Below are 13089 nucleotides of genomic sequence, written 5' to 3'. Positions count from 1 at the left end.
GCCAGGACACTGGGCTAAGGCAGTTGCTACAATTCATATACTGCAAGGATTTACTAGCCAAGGTGATAGCATAGATATCCTCATAGCGCAAAACGTACTCAAAGTGTCCTTTTTCTCATTCACCCTTCTGCAAACCACTTTCAATTCACCACGCCACAGGCTGTGAATAAACAGTTATTTCTTCACTGAAGGTAAGAGAAAGGCTGCCAGCACCATGGGTTTTGCAGCCACCCATTCAGCATCAGTATCTTGATACACTCGAAAGTGGTATTACTAAAGACAGACTGCTGTTTGGAGTTCTTTTATTTTTTTTTGAAAGCTGTGACTCTTCCATACTTAGTATCTTTATAACTGGAAAGTCTCTGACTTATGAGCTTGCCTTATTCATCTTTCAACTTCAGATCTTATCACTTGCCACCTTTGACTACAGAAAAAGTAACCCTGTCTGGAGTTAGGCATTTTCCAGCTTCAGGGACCAGAGCTGGTTTAAACTGACTGAACTCCATTGGAATTTAGGAAATCATCTTGTGGAGGTTTTTTGTTTTGGTTTGGGTTTCTTTTTTGTTTGTTTAACCCAACAGATCCATTACTCTAGGTTATATAAAATAATACCCAACAAAAGAAAAACCTTATCACACGTGTTACTTAACTGACTGAGCAAAGGAACAGTCCAGGTACTCTTCTGAGAGATCAAATAAAACGCGTTCTTCTGCTGATAAAAGGCTAACTGAAACCACCACAACTAATTCACAGTGCAGGCTTGACACTTGTTTATCTGGACAAACAATTATGAAATGTTCTTTTGTTCCTGTGAGTACTGTGTAAGCAAGAGTCATGACTTTCTGGGTTACTTTAAAGGGCCACTGTTTAAGTACCTATTCATTGCTCAGGAAACAAGAGATGCCTTGGGCAGACTCTGACCATGCTTGACGACCCCAGTGTTCTTCTGGCTCCCTTCATGGGACAGACTCCAATCTGCCCCAAATGGAGATTCAAGGCAAGATTTCCCAGAAGTGGCAAGGTGAAGCAAGAAAATCATGTTTTTCTGAAGCATTTAGTCACCTAATGGCAAACTGTCATCAGGAATACAGGAGTCCTAAGTAGTTTTTGAAAGCAGAACTTGAGACCCTAAACAATTCAAACACTCTGTAATTTTTAGGCATATTTCTGAACTGGGGCTTTAAAACAATCTGCTGGTTTTCTCATTTAGAAATTGTTAATAATAGTAGACCATATTACGTTCTAGACCAACTGCATACGCATATGATGGTCACCTCTCAGCATCTTGCCTGCTAAAGATGATTGCATGCTCTTTTCTTTAAAGGGGAAAACAACCTACCTGCAGACCTCCACCCCATACATGAAGCTGAACTGTGTACCCCAGTCATGGGGCCAAGGGCAAAGGCTCCCATGCAGCTAAAAATGAACACATTTTCCTGCCATTTCAGGTCGCTCAGTGCTAGTCACAATCTCTGCTGAGCTTCTGAGAAGGATCAAGCTCCCAGGGTAATACCTCAACAGGGAAAAGGAAAGAAAAATCCAAAGTCAGCACAAAATGGCATCTTAACAGGTTTTTTTGGAAGCCAGGGTGGAGCAGGGACAGCCACATTGTTACATCCTTCATGATGTGCTCATGGGAATTACGTTACGTACACCCCATATCTGTTCAGCGCAAAAGCCCTCCCATAGAGACTTCTCAGTCACTGATGAGATAAGGAGCCCTTTGAAATTTATTGTGCATATGAGAAATTGTTTATTTAAGTAAACAGAGCTGGTCAAATACAGCAATGACTTACAAAACCCCTGCAATATACTTGCTTATGGAAAAACCTTATCTGAATGTTCCTGTGCTGCTAACTCACACCCCTGCTTTCAGACACAACATTCTCTTAGTTGACATTGTGGACTTCACCTTTTTCTAACACACAAGGAGAAGGACAGAGACCTGCTAATGAGAAGATTCAAGAGCACAGGCTTTGCCAGAAAACAAGGATGATTAAAGCTTTCAGAATAGGAGCCAGCGCCAGGACAAGAAAGTCTCACAGATGGCTTCAACCACAACCTATAAAACCACTAGTTGCCAGCAGATGCCAAGGATATCAAGAGCCCTTGGTAAGCTCAGAAAACAATTTGACAAATTCACAGAAAAGCCCATCAGAAGCTATTAAGCATAGGACATCTCCACTGCAGAGCAAGAGAGCACATTCCAGAAGTATCACCACACACTTGGTTTATGCACTGTAGTCACTGTCAAGAGGACTATATGGGTGCCTACCTGGCTCAGTATAGCCACACTTCCCTTTTAGGAAGGGAACTCTGGGAAGACCCAGAGTACAGTCTGCAAGAGTACAGTGCATTGCTCACACCATCCAGTGCTGGGTGGAAAGCTCCTTCAGAAGCCTCACACATGGAGGAAGGGGTTAAGGAGAAGCAAGCTCCACAATGAGCCATCACAGCTGCTGTCAGCCTGTCAGCATTCCTATCTCCTTTCAGCACCCGACATATAAAACCAGCTGATGGTACTTTCCAAATACTGTCACTGTTTGCCCTTCCCTGACTTGTTCAACAGCATGTGGAGAGCCATATCCCTGGAACAAGAGCACAGGAATGGCTCTCACACTCAGTCTCATCCAATTCCTTGCCCCAGGCTAGATCAATTACAGCTGGATCTTTCCAGGCAGATGTCTACCTAATCCATTCCTTGAGAACCTCTGGTGATAACATTACCCCTTGCCAGGTCATCTTCTCCACTGCTGAAAACCTCGAAGAGTAAAGCTGCTGACAAATGTATCTGTGCCAGGTTAATATGCCCCGAAATAAATTGCTTGCTTGCTACTATGAACCAAATGTGTTTTCTTTTTAAATTTTATGCCAGTTCACAGCAACTGAGAAATTAACTTTATACTTTTTTCCTCTCCTTTTCTTTGTCCCAGCTTCATCCAAGACATTTTGCAGGTGAGAAAAATTAACAAGATCAAGTTAAGTGAGGTTTAAGGATATCCTCCATATCAAACCAAGAATCTACGGAGATACAACTCTCTTCCCAAGGCAGGCAATTTATTGTAGCTGTGCTTTTCATTAGCAAAGTGGAAGATGATGAAGAAATGCCCTTCATTTTAGATACACATCTCACCATAAATAGACTGCCTAATTAAACCACTTGTTTTTAAAGGGGAACTAGAGAGATTTGGCTTGTTCATAAAAATAAACCAGCTACGATTAAAGTTCTGAGGCTCACTATTGTCAGGACAACCTGCCAGCTTTTCCCATCACGCTCAGTCCCTTATAAAGTATATAGCAAGAGAAGGGTTGCTTTAGCAGCTTGATTTCAACCACTACTGAGACTTCACCCAGGGCCAATGGCCTGAGCCAGGCAATGTCCCTCTCTTTATTGCTGAACAGTGCAGCTGCATAATCATGGTGATTCATTAAAATAAGAAGCTCCACATAATAAAAATGTTAAATACTCAGTATATGCTGGTATAAGTATAACAGCTTCTTTCTCTGTTAAATGGCACCCTGATAAAGATTTACGTCACGTACACCATTTACAGGAGCACAACACTATCCAAGGTGACTGTCCTGCAGGTTTTTGATCACTGCAATCTTATTTTTGAGCAAGAAGTACTGGTACAGATTGAGAAATGAGCAATAAGGCTTTATCACATAAATTAGCTCTCTTCAAGGAAGCACTAATGTTGATAAGATGTCTGGTGATAGCATGTCATGCAAAGGGACAAGAAAAGCAAGTGACTACGTGGAAACCTGAGTGTAAAAGGGAGCAGAGCCCAGTTCTAAGAGCTGCCCTGGACCTGTGAACTGTTGGCAAAGGCTTTACCTGGGAAAACCAGTTCATGTGAGCCACTCAGAGGTGAAGGCACCATACATGCTGGCCATTTCATCTTTTCAGCTGAGGACACCTTCCAGAAGGGAGACAAGATAGGTACTGTAAGAACAGACAACAACCACCCCATTGGAGATAGCACCTCTAACCACAACATGAACATCCACCCAACAGCCCAAATCCAAGCAGCTGTACTGCTTTACCAAGCTTGTTTTGCTGGTTTTGCACATCAACAGCTCAGCCCCATTCTGCTGAACCCATGAAGTCGAAGTTCAGTTTCACATTTACTTTCACCTGCTGCTTTCTGAAGGCAAATGAGCTCATTAGGCAGATGAGCATGTGACAGCTGCACTGCTGCTGCACAGCTACTTTGGCCCCAAAATTGCAAGGTAGAGGCAGTGAGAAACCATCAGGCACCTCACAGGCTACTATCCAAAATATCTTGTACTTGAGTACAGACCAAAGTCATCTCTCCTGAAGAAGATTGAAGATTCACAGAAATATGCTGAAGATGTACAGAACTAGCCCTGTCACCACACCCAGCCTCAGTGCTAATCTACTGCCCTTTCTTATGGAACCAGTTACCAGGTTGAGGGTGTGTTTGGTAGCCCAGGCCACTGATGAAAACCAAAGAGCCCAGGCTACAGCCATGGCTGTGATGGGCACACACCCAGATCCACTGCCCACACGTACTAGGTTGGGTGTGAGACTTATCTGTCCTCCTGCTTTCAGACACACCTGTGTCAGGTGGCCTGTGGTACAATGGCAGGGAGTGGTACACGTGCTTGTCTGAATCGGGGCCTACAGTAACTCATCCTTTTATCTTCCTTCTATGCTTTCTCTCATGTCTCTCTGCCCCAAGTTCCTGGCAGTGTGATGCTATGTAACAAGATGAGCCATCTCTTTTGCAATAGGATTGGCTCGTCCTCCTCCCAGGGAGTGAGCCCCCTCTGCGGGTCATTGCTCCCTTATCATATTATCAACATAATACATTTTTTTCTTCCTGATTTTATTGCTGGAAATTGGTTTGATCAGAGCCAGTGAATTATGAAGCCAGCAATAAAGAAGTCACAAAGCCAAGAGGCTTAAATCTCATGGCACTTGTAGCTTTCCTGCATGAGGGGAAACGTGGGTGTCTCCCTCCCCTTGAAGTACAATTGCTTCCAACAGCCCCTGCTGGAGGGGAGTGGGATCTGCATATTCAAGTTAACAAATAAAATACACCTGTAAGGCCAAGGTGCAAAGGCCTACAGCACTGCAACATATTCTAGCTAACTATGTTGTAAGCAAGCTGTTCAAGATGGAAAGGCCATTTTTTACCTACATTCTGAAAGTGAAGCAGTATTTGAGCCTTTACCTCTATTCAAAAACCTAAGTGCAATATTCAGAAAGCACACAAACTACACAACACATTGGGGGGTGCAGGAACCAACCAAAAAACCAACAAGAGCACCAAGCAAACCAGCAATAAATCTGGTAACAAACCCATCTCCCTCCTGCCTCTCAGCCCAATAAAATACTTCGGTGCTACTTGCCCCCACCAAATTCTTTTTAATTTCTGAGTGTTTCTACACTTCCTCATGTTTGCATGGGATCAGAGAAGGCTGCCCTACCACACTGAAAGCCATTCTTCCAACATGCCTGAAAAGCTTTGCCTTTGGCATGTTACAGCTGACATTAGATTTACTGCAGCTGCAACAGGACTGCATATAAATCTGCTATTCGGTGGCTGTAGATTTTGCCTAGATCCCCTCAGATGACAGGAAATCTTCCACTGGCCTGACAGTTTGTTTCAGCAGTCATTTCTTCAGGGCAGGGTATTAATCTGTCTTCATTGTTAGTCAAATACCACACTGGCCAGAGCACTCTGGCAGGAAAAATCCTCTCCCATAAAACCACGAGCCTGAGTCAAAAGATCAAAAAGGCTTGTTAGCCCATAGAAATTGCACTTTTGGGATGCCTAACCCATCTCAAGAGACTGTAAAAACACTGAAGGACTAAGAGTAGAAAGCTCAGAAGAATAGATTGCATTCTGTAACCTGCTGCTCTCGGCCACCTCCAAGACACAATGCTTTTAAGAAAGCAAAAGAAAACAGCTGAGCAATGGATTTCATTACTATTATTAATGATGAATTGAACTTTTCCTCCCTAATAGTTTGACAGGTGTATCAATAGCGAAGCCTGGACATCTGCGTACCCCAGTGGTGAGCACTGGGGAGCATGCTTTCCCAACCCTTGTAGATATCATCTTACAACCTGAGGCATACAATTCGATTACCCTTATCTGAACTTACATGTTATTTGTATCAATAGAGTTGCCTGGATGCAGAAATCACCTGAATGACTTCCCGTAATGCTGGATTCCACTAAGCTTGAGATTCTGAAGAGGTATTTCAAACACTTGCCCCAAGTTTGCTAGCAATGTGAAGAAATATTTGTCAGCCTAAATCCTAACACATAGCCCTACTATGATATGACACGATCACTTTTCCATGCAAGGTTTTTTGAATGAGATAATTTCTGATTGTCTCAGTCTTTCAACAGGACCCCTGCAGTATTAACTTTTCCTCGGAGCCATAGTTAATGGAGTCAGGTTGTTACATAAAAATAGCAGCCATCACTGCCACACAGAGGACTGCTTAAAAAATGGATCCTAATGCCTCAAACACCCAAATGCAAATGGAAGACAGTTTCTATTCATTTATTCAAACTATTATTTTCACAAAAGATATTCTGAGAGTAGAAAAGTGCTGACCTATATTTTGTCAGACCCCTGAAACAGGCAGCATGCAAGAAGCCTGGAGAACAGGAAAACAGCTAAAACCCAAGAGCTCCAGCAGCTAACAGAATAAGGTCTGACACCACAAAGATGACCATAAGGCTGAACTAAAGTCCAAGTTCAAATGGAAATTAATGGGAATTCATGTCCCTTTAATGCAGGGGTAGATATGCAGAAAGAGGTACAACAGTTAACATCTCAACCACCACAGCATATGAGTTATCTACATCTTATAACACAGAGAGAAAAAAAAAAAAACTGAAGAGCAACAGATGAAAGTTAGCAAGAGCAGAATCAGACTTCAAGCATTGCTTTTACCAGACAGACACTGCAAATCCATTTCCCATTAGTTGTCTCAGGTTAGACAGCTAGCACAACAGCATGGCTGTGGATTAAAACGAAACCAAAGCCCCTAAATCTCTGTCCACATCACCTCCCACATTTCTCCATTTCCAGATGGACTCTTATAGCCCAGAAAGCAGAGATCTTTTGCTAGACCCACACCTTTTAATAGAGTGTTTTTGCAACCCTCTTCTTGAAAACAGTTTATTATATATTGCTGTAATAAATTTCGCCTAGTAACAGCTGGGACAGATTTACAGGGGATTTTTTTTTTTTATTACTATTATTCATGGTGTGTTAGCCCTTACAATGTGTTTAACCAAGGGAGAAAAAGATAAGATATTCTCTGGTTGATTATTGACAGATACTTGGCATCTTGCATCTCTGGGACTGCCTGGTCACAAATAAAATTAATCCAGCCTCTAAAAGCACTGATTCAATAACTTGACCATGTCAGACTGGGAAATGATATGGACTGAAGAGGACAGGGGCAATCATTTGTAACAAACACTGTATTTTTGTCTCTTAAATCTCACGCAAAAGTTTGTCAGAGGAGCTAAGCTGTCAGCCCAGGAAGTGTGCACTAAACACTCCCCCAGAAAAAGCCATGGCAAGATCTACTGACCCAGAAACTTCCTCCACAGGAAAGCAGTGTCTGCTCTGGAGGTACCACACCCACGTGCAAGAGGGTTTTGGGTGACAAGTGAGAGTTCTGGGAGACTATGTCAGGTATCAGACAGTCACAAATGTCCTTGTAGGACACGGACAAGGACCCAATCTCACCTCGGCCTGAAGAACACCTTTGCTAACAGACTGCTCTACCTGCCTAGACAGCTAAATGGGCACATTTAGCTAAGCTATAGACAATACAGATCAGTGTCTGGCTAGTAGGACTTACACTGTGCCAGACTTCAAGGAAACATGGACATCAACTGCAAAGCCATTAGAGAGAGCAAAAGTCAGGAATCAGCCCCAGGCTGTTCAACAAGCTGGTGTCCCCACAGACATGACTTTTCTTTCTAAGCAAACCAGAAGACTCCAGGACATGACACTGTACTGTGTTCCTTTTCAACAGCTGAAGCCTGGTTTCTCCCCAGGTTGTGCCTCAAGCTTCCCTAGTTTTGAGTAGGGGGCAGCTTCTAAGGGGCAAGGAGAACTGCCAGCAGCATTCCTGACACCAGCTTATCTTTCCAGTACCATCCCTTAAGAAGGGGTAACAGAGATGAGTTAGGTCCCTCACTTCACTCACACACACACACGCAGACCCAGTTGCCATTAAAGCACTAACGATGTTTTTACCTTGCCTCTACTCCATAGAGTTCAGATGCTGCTCAGGAATGACATCACTGTTGCAATTTAAGCATCTATAAGGCCTGATCCTAAAACCATGACATGCAGGGATTGTATCTTTCAGAAGCTGAGCTTTCCAAAAGAGGAAAGCTAGGGGAGAAATCTGCAGAAATATGGTGCGTTAAGTAGAGGTACCAAGAAGTACAGAATACTGCCCTCAATCCCTTTGAAAGCACTGTGATTATAGCAGCTGAATTCTCTCCAAGTACAGGTTCACACACACACACACACCAGTGAACAAAAATGCTGCTGGGCACATTCCAATCACTCAACACAATCCTCTCACTGGAATTTGACTGTCCAGACTCTTTGCCTATGCGTCACTTGTGTCTCCCCCTAGTTTGGTTTGTTTCACTCCCCTCCAAGCCACCACTGCTTATGTAGGTATGTAAGCACCAAGACAAGCTTTACAAAAGTAATTGTTTTAAAACTAGGCATTTGGATTGTGCCCTGAGCTGAGGATGTCTGCCAGCAACACAAGCAAGAGTTTTTTTGGTCAGCTGGGCAGGCGCCTTCTGCTGGGAATTACAAGGGTTGATTTCAAGCCAGGGCTTATTTTCATCTTGGTCAAGTCATTTCATCCCTCCAGAGCCTTTCTTTCCAGACTTGCTTGTCTGCTGTTGACTATTAGATAAAGATGAACCTAGGTCAATTAAATAACAGTTCTTGAATTGGCTTTTCCTTCTCAGCAGTCATGTGAAATACTGTTTGCTTGCACAGCAAAAATAGCAAGATCCAGGGTGAACGGGTTTTATTATTGATCTTGCTCACAATTCCTTCACTTAGAAATAGCAAGACAATCCAAGATTGGAGATAGCTTCTCAGAAGGGTTTCCGTTGTAGTTATATCCTGAAGTGTTGTTTTAAACTCATTCATCATTTGTTTGCTTTGCCTGTTGGCTACGTACCTCACCCCACCCTTTCATATTACTTCTTCCTTTGGTTAACTCCATGCATGACTTGACTTCTAAACTGCAAGAGGTCACCTCGCACACAGCACCGTCAAACATTAACTCTGCAAGCACCCTGGTTTCACTAGGGCACCAGCTGCTCACACATCCTGACTCACAAGTCACCAAGCTAGGTCATCCCACCTAAGACATTCATGTACTATGTGGCTAATTGCTCTTATTACTCTATTAGCAGGAGGGATGTGCCTGTTGGAGAAAAGATGAACTATTAGTCTATATGCTCATCACTCCTGTGGCACAAGTTTTAAGCAGCTTTGTTCCACTGCTAGAGAAACCAGGAATAAGCCCTCCCCAAACATTTAATGAGGCCTCTGAAAGCCCAGATTGGTTTCTGTTTCTATGTGTTTACTAGGCATTAGTGACATAAGTCTGAACTTAAACAACAAATACTTTTCTACAGTCAGCACTGCTGTCATTGTGAGGGCTATGTGGTCTCCAGAAATACACATGGGCAGCATGTCCTGACCTTGCAGGAGCGCTTGAGCTCAGAAGACAAAGCCTGTATGTTTGCCCATGCCTGCCAGGGGAAAGCCCACCACCACAGGGGAGAAGCTGAGGCTGCAGCAGCCCCAGAAAGCACAGCCCAGCAGCCAGACCACAGAGAAGAGCTGTGACCATTAGCAAGTTGGTTATAAAGCTCAGTTTGTGAGCAGGAGGGAGACACTCATCTTTACTCCTGCTAAGACCTTCTGAAGATGCTAACTGCTCTCTCTAGGAAACCGCATTCCCCAAACTGCAGTTATTTTGAGACACATGGTTCAGCTCTGTTTCATCTCTGGTTGTGATACCAAGTGGGTGAAACTGCATCAGGGAAATGAAAAAAAACAGAGGTGGTCTTGTGTTTGTGACAGAGGCAATGACGCATATCAAACAGAAGACTTCAAAAGCTCTTATCCAGCACAGGGCTGGGTGATGATGTGTCTCCTCAGAGGAAGCCAACAGCCTTGAGAGACAAAGGGCCCCTAGAGCCAGGAACCAGCTGCGCTTCCCTGCCTGCCTTCATTAAAGCTTTGGGCCTGTTCCCAAAGAGCCATGTCTCAGCACCAAGGCTACTGCCAGGGTGGTAGATAAGAGCATGGAAGAGCTGCATCTGCAAACCCGTTCCCTCCACTCCCCCTCCCTGTGCCTGCCTGTTGCACCAGCACATTAGCCTTTCTTGCTTCCCATCCTTTGTTTTTACTTCTCATGCGTGTCTTCCACCATCACTACAGCCCCCAGGTACAGAGGGTGCACCAAAGCACAGCAGCTTCCAGGGCTTGGAAACTGTTCAGAAAGCACCACTGTGCCAGTGTTAGCCTTGATTTCACCCAGGACATGCAAATCCAATGACCACAGCTTGCAGGGAAGACACAGGCATCCCAAGGGCAGATATTTTTCAGGCAGTGGCCTGTAAAGTAATACACAGAAGTCATGCTGCAAATTTGGACAGGTGGAAGGAGATATACCAGAGCCCTGGGGAGGACTTTGGCAGGTAGGCTGCTCTTACTCACACTTTAATTCACCTAGGAAAGAACTTCCTTTGCTTCCCATTGCAAAATTATCACTGCCATGTTTTCAAGCACCTTAATCCATGGCTCAGATAACCCTCCCTTTTAAAAGTAGCAGGATTTGAAAATAAATTATCAATTTCTCTTTATCAATACCGTGACCAAAGAGTTCTTAAATGTGTGATTTGGCCTGGAATGGGGACAGGATAGCAAAGGGTAATGCAGTAAGAGGTGAGGAGGTAAGTAATACCTTTCTCTTGCACAGTTTTTCCTTAGGAAACACACCATCTTCTACTGCTGGACCCTTTGCAGTGCAGGCTAGAAAGAAAACACATATGCAAAATCCTAAGTGATGAGTTTTGAACTTAAGCTTGCATCAGCACAGGGTAAATTACAGAGAAGGCAAACTACAATGTTTGCGTCAGGTCACCCCTTCCTAATTATCCTCTCACCAGGGTACACTTCTCTCTTAGGCACACACAGAGATGTCACAGAAGACTCCACCACCACTGGAAGACAACACACAGGCACCACTTTTGGGCTCTGGCAAAGCCACACACAGATATGGTGCATTCCTGCCCTGCTCCCCAACTCTGACAACCCAGCTGGCATTGTACTTCAGCAACCGCAGGCTCATCTGTGGCTGGTGTTTTCTTTTCCTTGCAGGCAGCAGCTTTGTAAAAACTCAAGTTACTTAAATAAACTCTGTGACAGGGAATACCGATGCTCTGATGCCTCACGGGACCGTGTTGCTTGTGACCTCTGCTTTGCTACACAAGTCAGAGCTGCACTTGGGGCAGCTCCCCATGCAGAGGTGCAGACAGGGGCAGCTAAACCTCAAGGTTAACAGGCTCAGTTGTCCAGAATTGGCCATGCTGGTTTACCCTATATGCTACAATTCAACTCCCAGTCTGAAGCACCACACACAGAGGCTTAGATGGTGAGGAATATTCCTGCCACAGATCAGCCTGACTTTGGTCAGATTGAAATATCAGCTCTGCTTAACTAGCAAAGCCTGCCCTGCCAAAGACAGATTTAAGCAGCCAGAACACAATATTCCCTTGATACTTGGGAAGAAAGACAGGCCTTTTGGACACTCTGGTATTTGTTCCTAAGTTACCTTCACTGCTTGGGTAGCAAAGCTACAGCTCACCCTGCCTTGAAACAGTCAGAGACAAACCACCACACCACTGTTTCACACAAACATATGGAAGTACCCAAAATCAACTTCCAAACATGGAGAGGACTTATTAAAATCCATGATCTTGGATGGTTCTTACTTCTCATTGCTTGCCAGAGTGAATCTTTCTGAAGGGCTCCTGAAAGCCCATGTGCCCCAATGCAAGCAGGAGGATCTCTGAGCACAGCTACAGGAGGCAGCTTTCTACTCTTCCTGAATTTTGGAGACAGTATTTCAAAGAAAGCTGCTTAAAGCAACAAACTAGCAAGCTCCCCTCATTAAAAGGGAACTGCTGCTCTACCAGATACTACTGCCATACTCCTGTCAAGCACCATTTGCAGCATTGCCAGTACTAAGCCAGTGGTAATTAGGAACATTATTAGATAGGTCACATTTTTGATGCATTTCACAACAGACAGAGAAGGGTAACTGCCCAAAGCCCACGTACTTTGGGACTTATAAGGAGTCACCTTAGAAAGCCAGATGCACAAGGCAACTCTGGATGCAAGTTTTACATGAAAAGGAGACCAACTATTCTCTATTGGGATACCTACAAACCCTTTCCCATTAATTGCTTTGTTAATGTCTTGCAGGGAGTGTTCTGGGCACTCGAGCAGTAAAACATAAGAAATGCACCCTGCTGGCAGGTGAAATTGCTGGCCAGAATCTGCTCTCATTGCATTTGCTTCCAAACTTGAAGCTGTGCCCTAAGGAAACCACAAAGCAATCATTCTTCAAAGCTAACCTCGACAGGGGGACAGGATTGGTTTGGCTTTCCTTGTTGCTTTCCAAAGTCCCAGAAAAGAGAGGATATTATTTGTCTATGGAAATCTCACATGCAGAGTTTTTTCTGCAGAAAATAATAAAGCGAGCATTGATGATAGAAAAGCCAAGAAATAGCTCTAAGTGTTGTGTGTTCATGAAAAAACTATTTTTCTTTAGTGTAAACACACTTAGGGAACATGAAAATGCAAAGAATCAAGTTGCATTACACATCTATGGTTGCCCAGCTTATTTTACACACACACTCCCCCTCCAGCCTTTCAAGTTACCACTCAAATTCTGCAGTACTCAAAAAACACATGTGAAAATCTTCCAAGTCTGAAAACCTCCTGGCTTTCACTCTTGTACCCAGTT

At 43.9% G+C, this 13089-nt stretch overlaps 1 long non-coding RNA gene across 2 annotated transcripts in view; it reads right to left on the bottom strand.

Annotated features, from left to right (window-relative positions):
* The window catches only part of LOC142058695 (uncharacterized), a 264243-nt gene that overhangs the window by 217174 nt on the left and 33980 nt on the right, over positions 1-13089 (bottom strand). The window contains exon 3 of one of the 2 annotated variants that reach the window (XR_012661066.1): positions 11023-11090. The exons of the other annotated variant lie outside the window; for it this stretch is intronic. This is a non-coding gene — a long non-coding RNA (uncharacterized LOC142058695). The remainder of the gene's footprint in view (positions 1-11022; positions 11091-13089) is intronic. 2 annotated transcript variants of the gene reach the window in all.

The sequence above is a fragment of the Phalacrocorax aristotelis genome, chromosome 6, assembly GCF_949628215.1.
Source record: "Phalacrocorax aristotelis chromosome 6, bGulAri2.1, whole genome shotgun sequence".
NCBI lineage: Eukaryota > Metazoa > Chordata > Aves > Suliformes > Phalacrocoracidae > Phalacrocorax > Phalacrocorax aristotelis.
The sequence above is the reverse complement of the archived record's forward strand: the minus strand, read 5'-3'. Positions and strand labels throughout refer to the sequence as shown.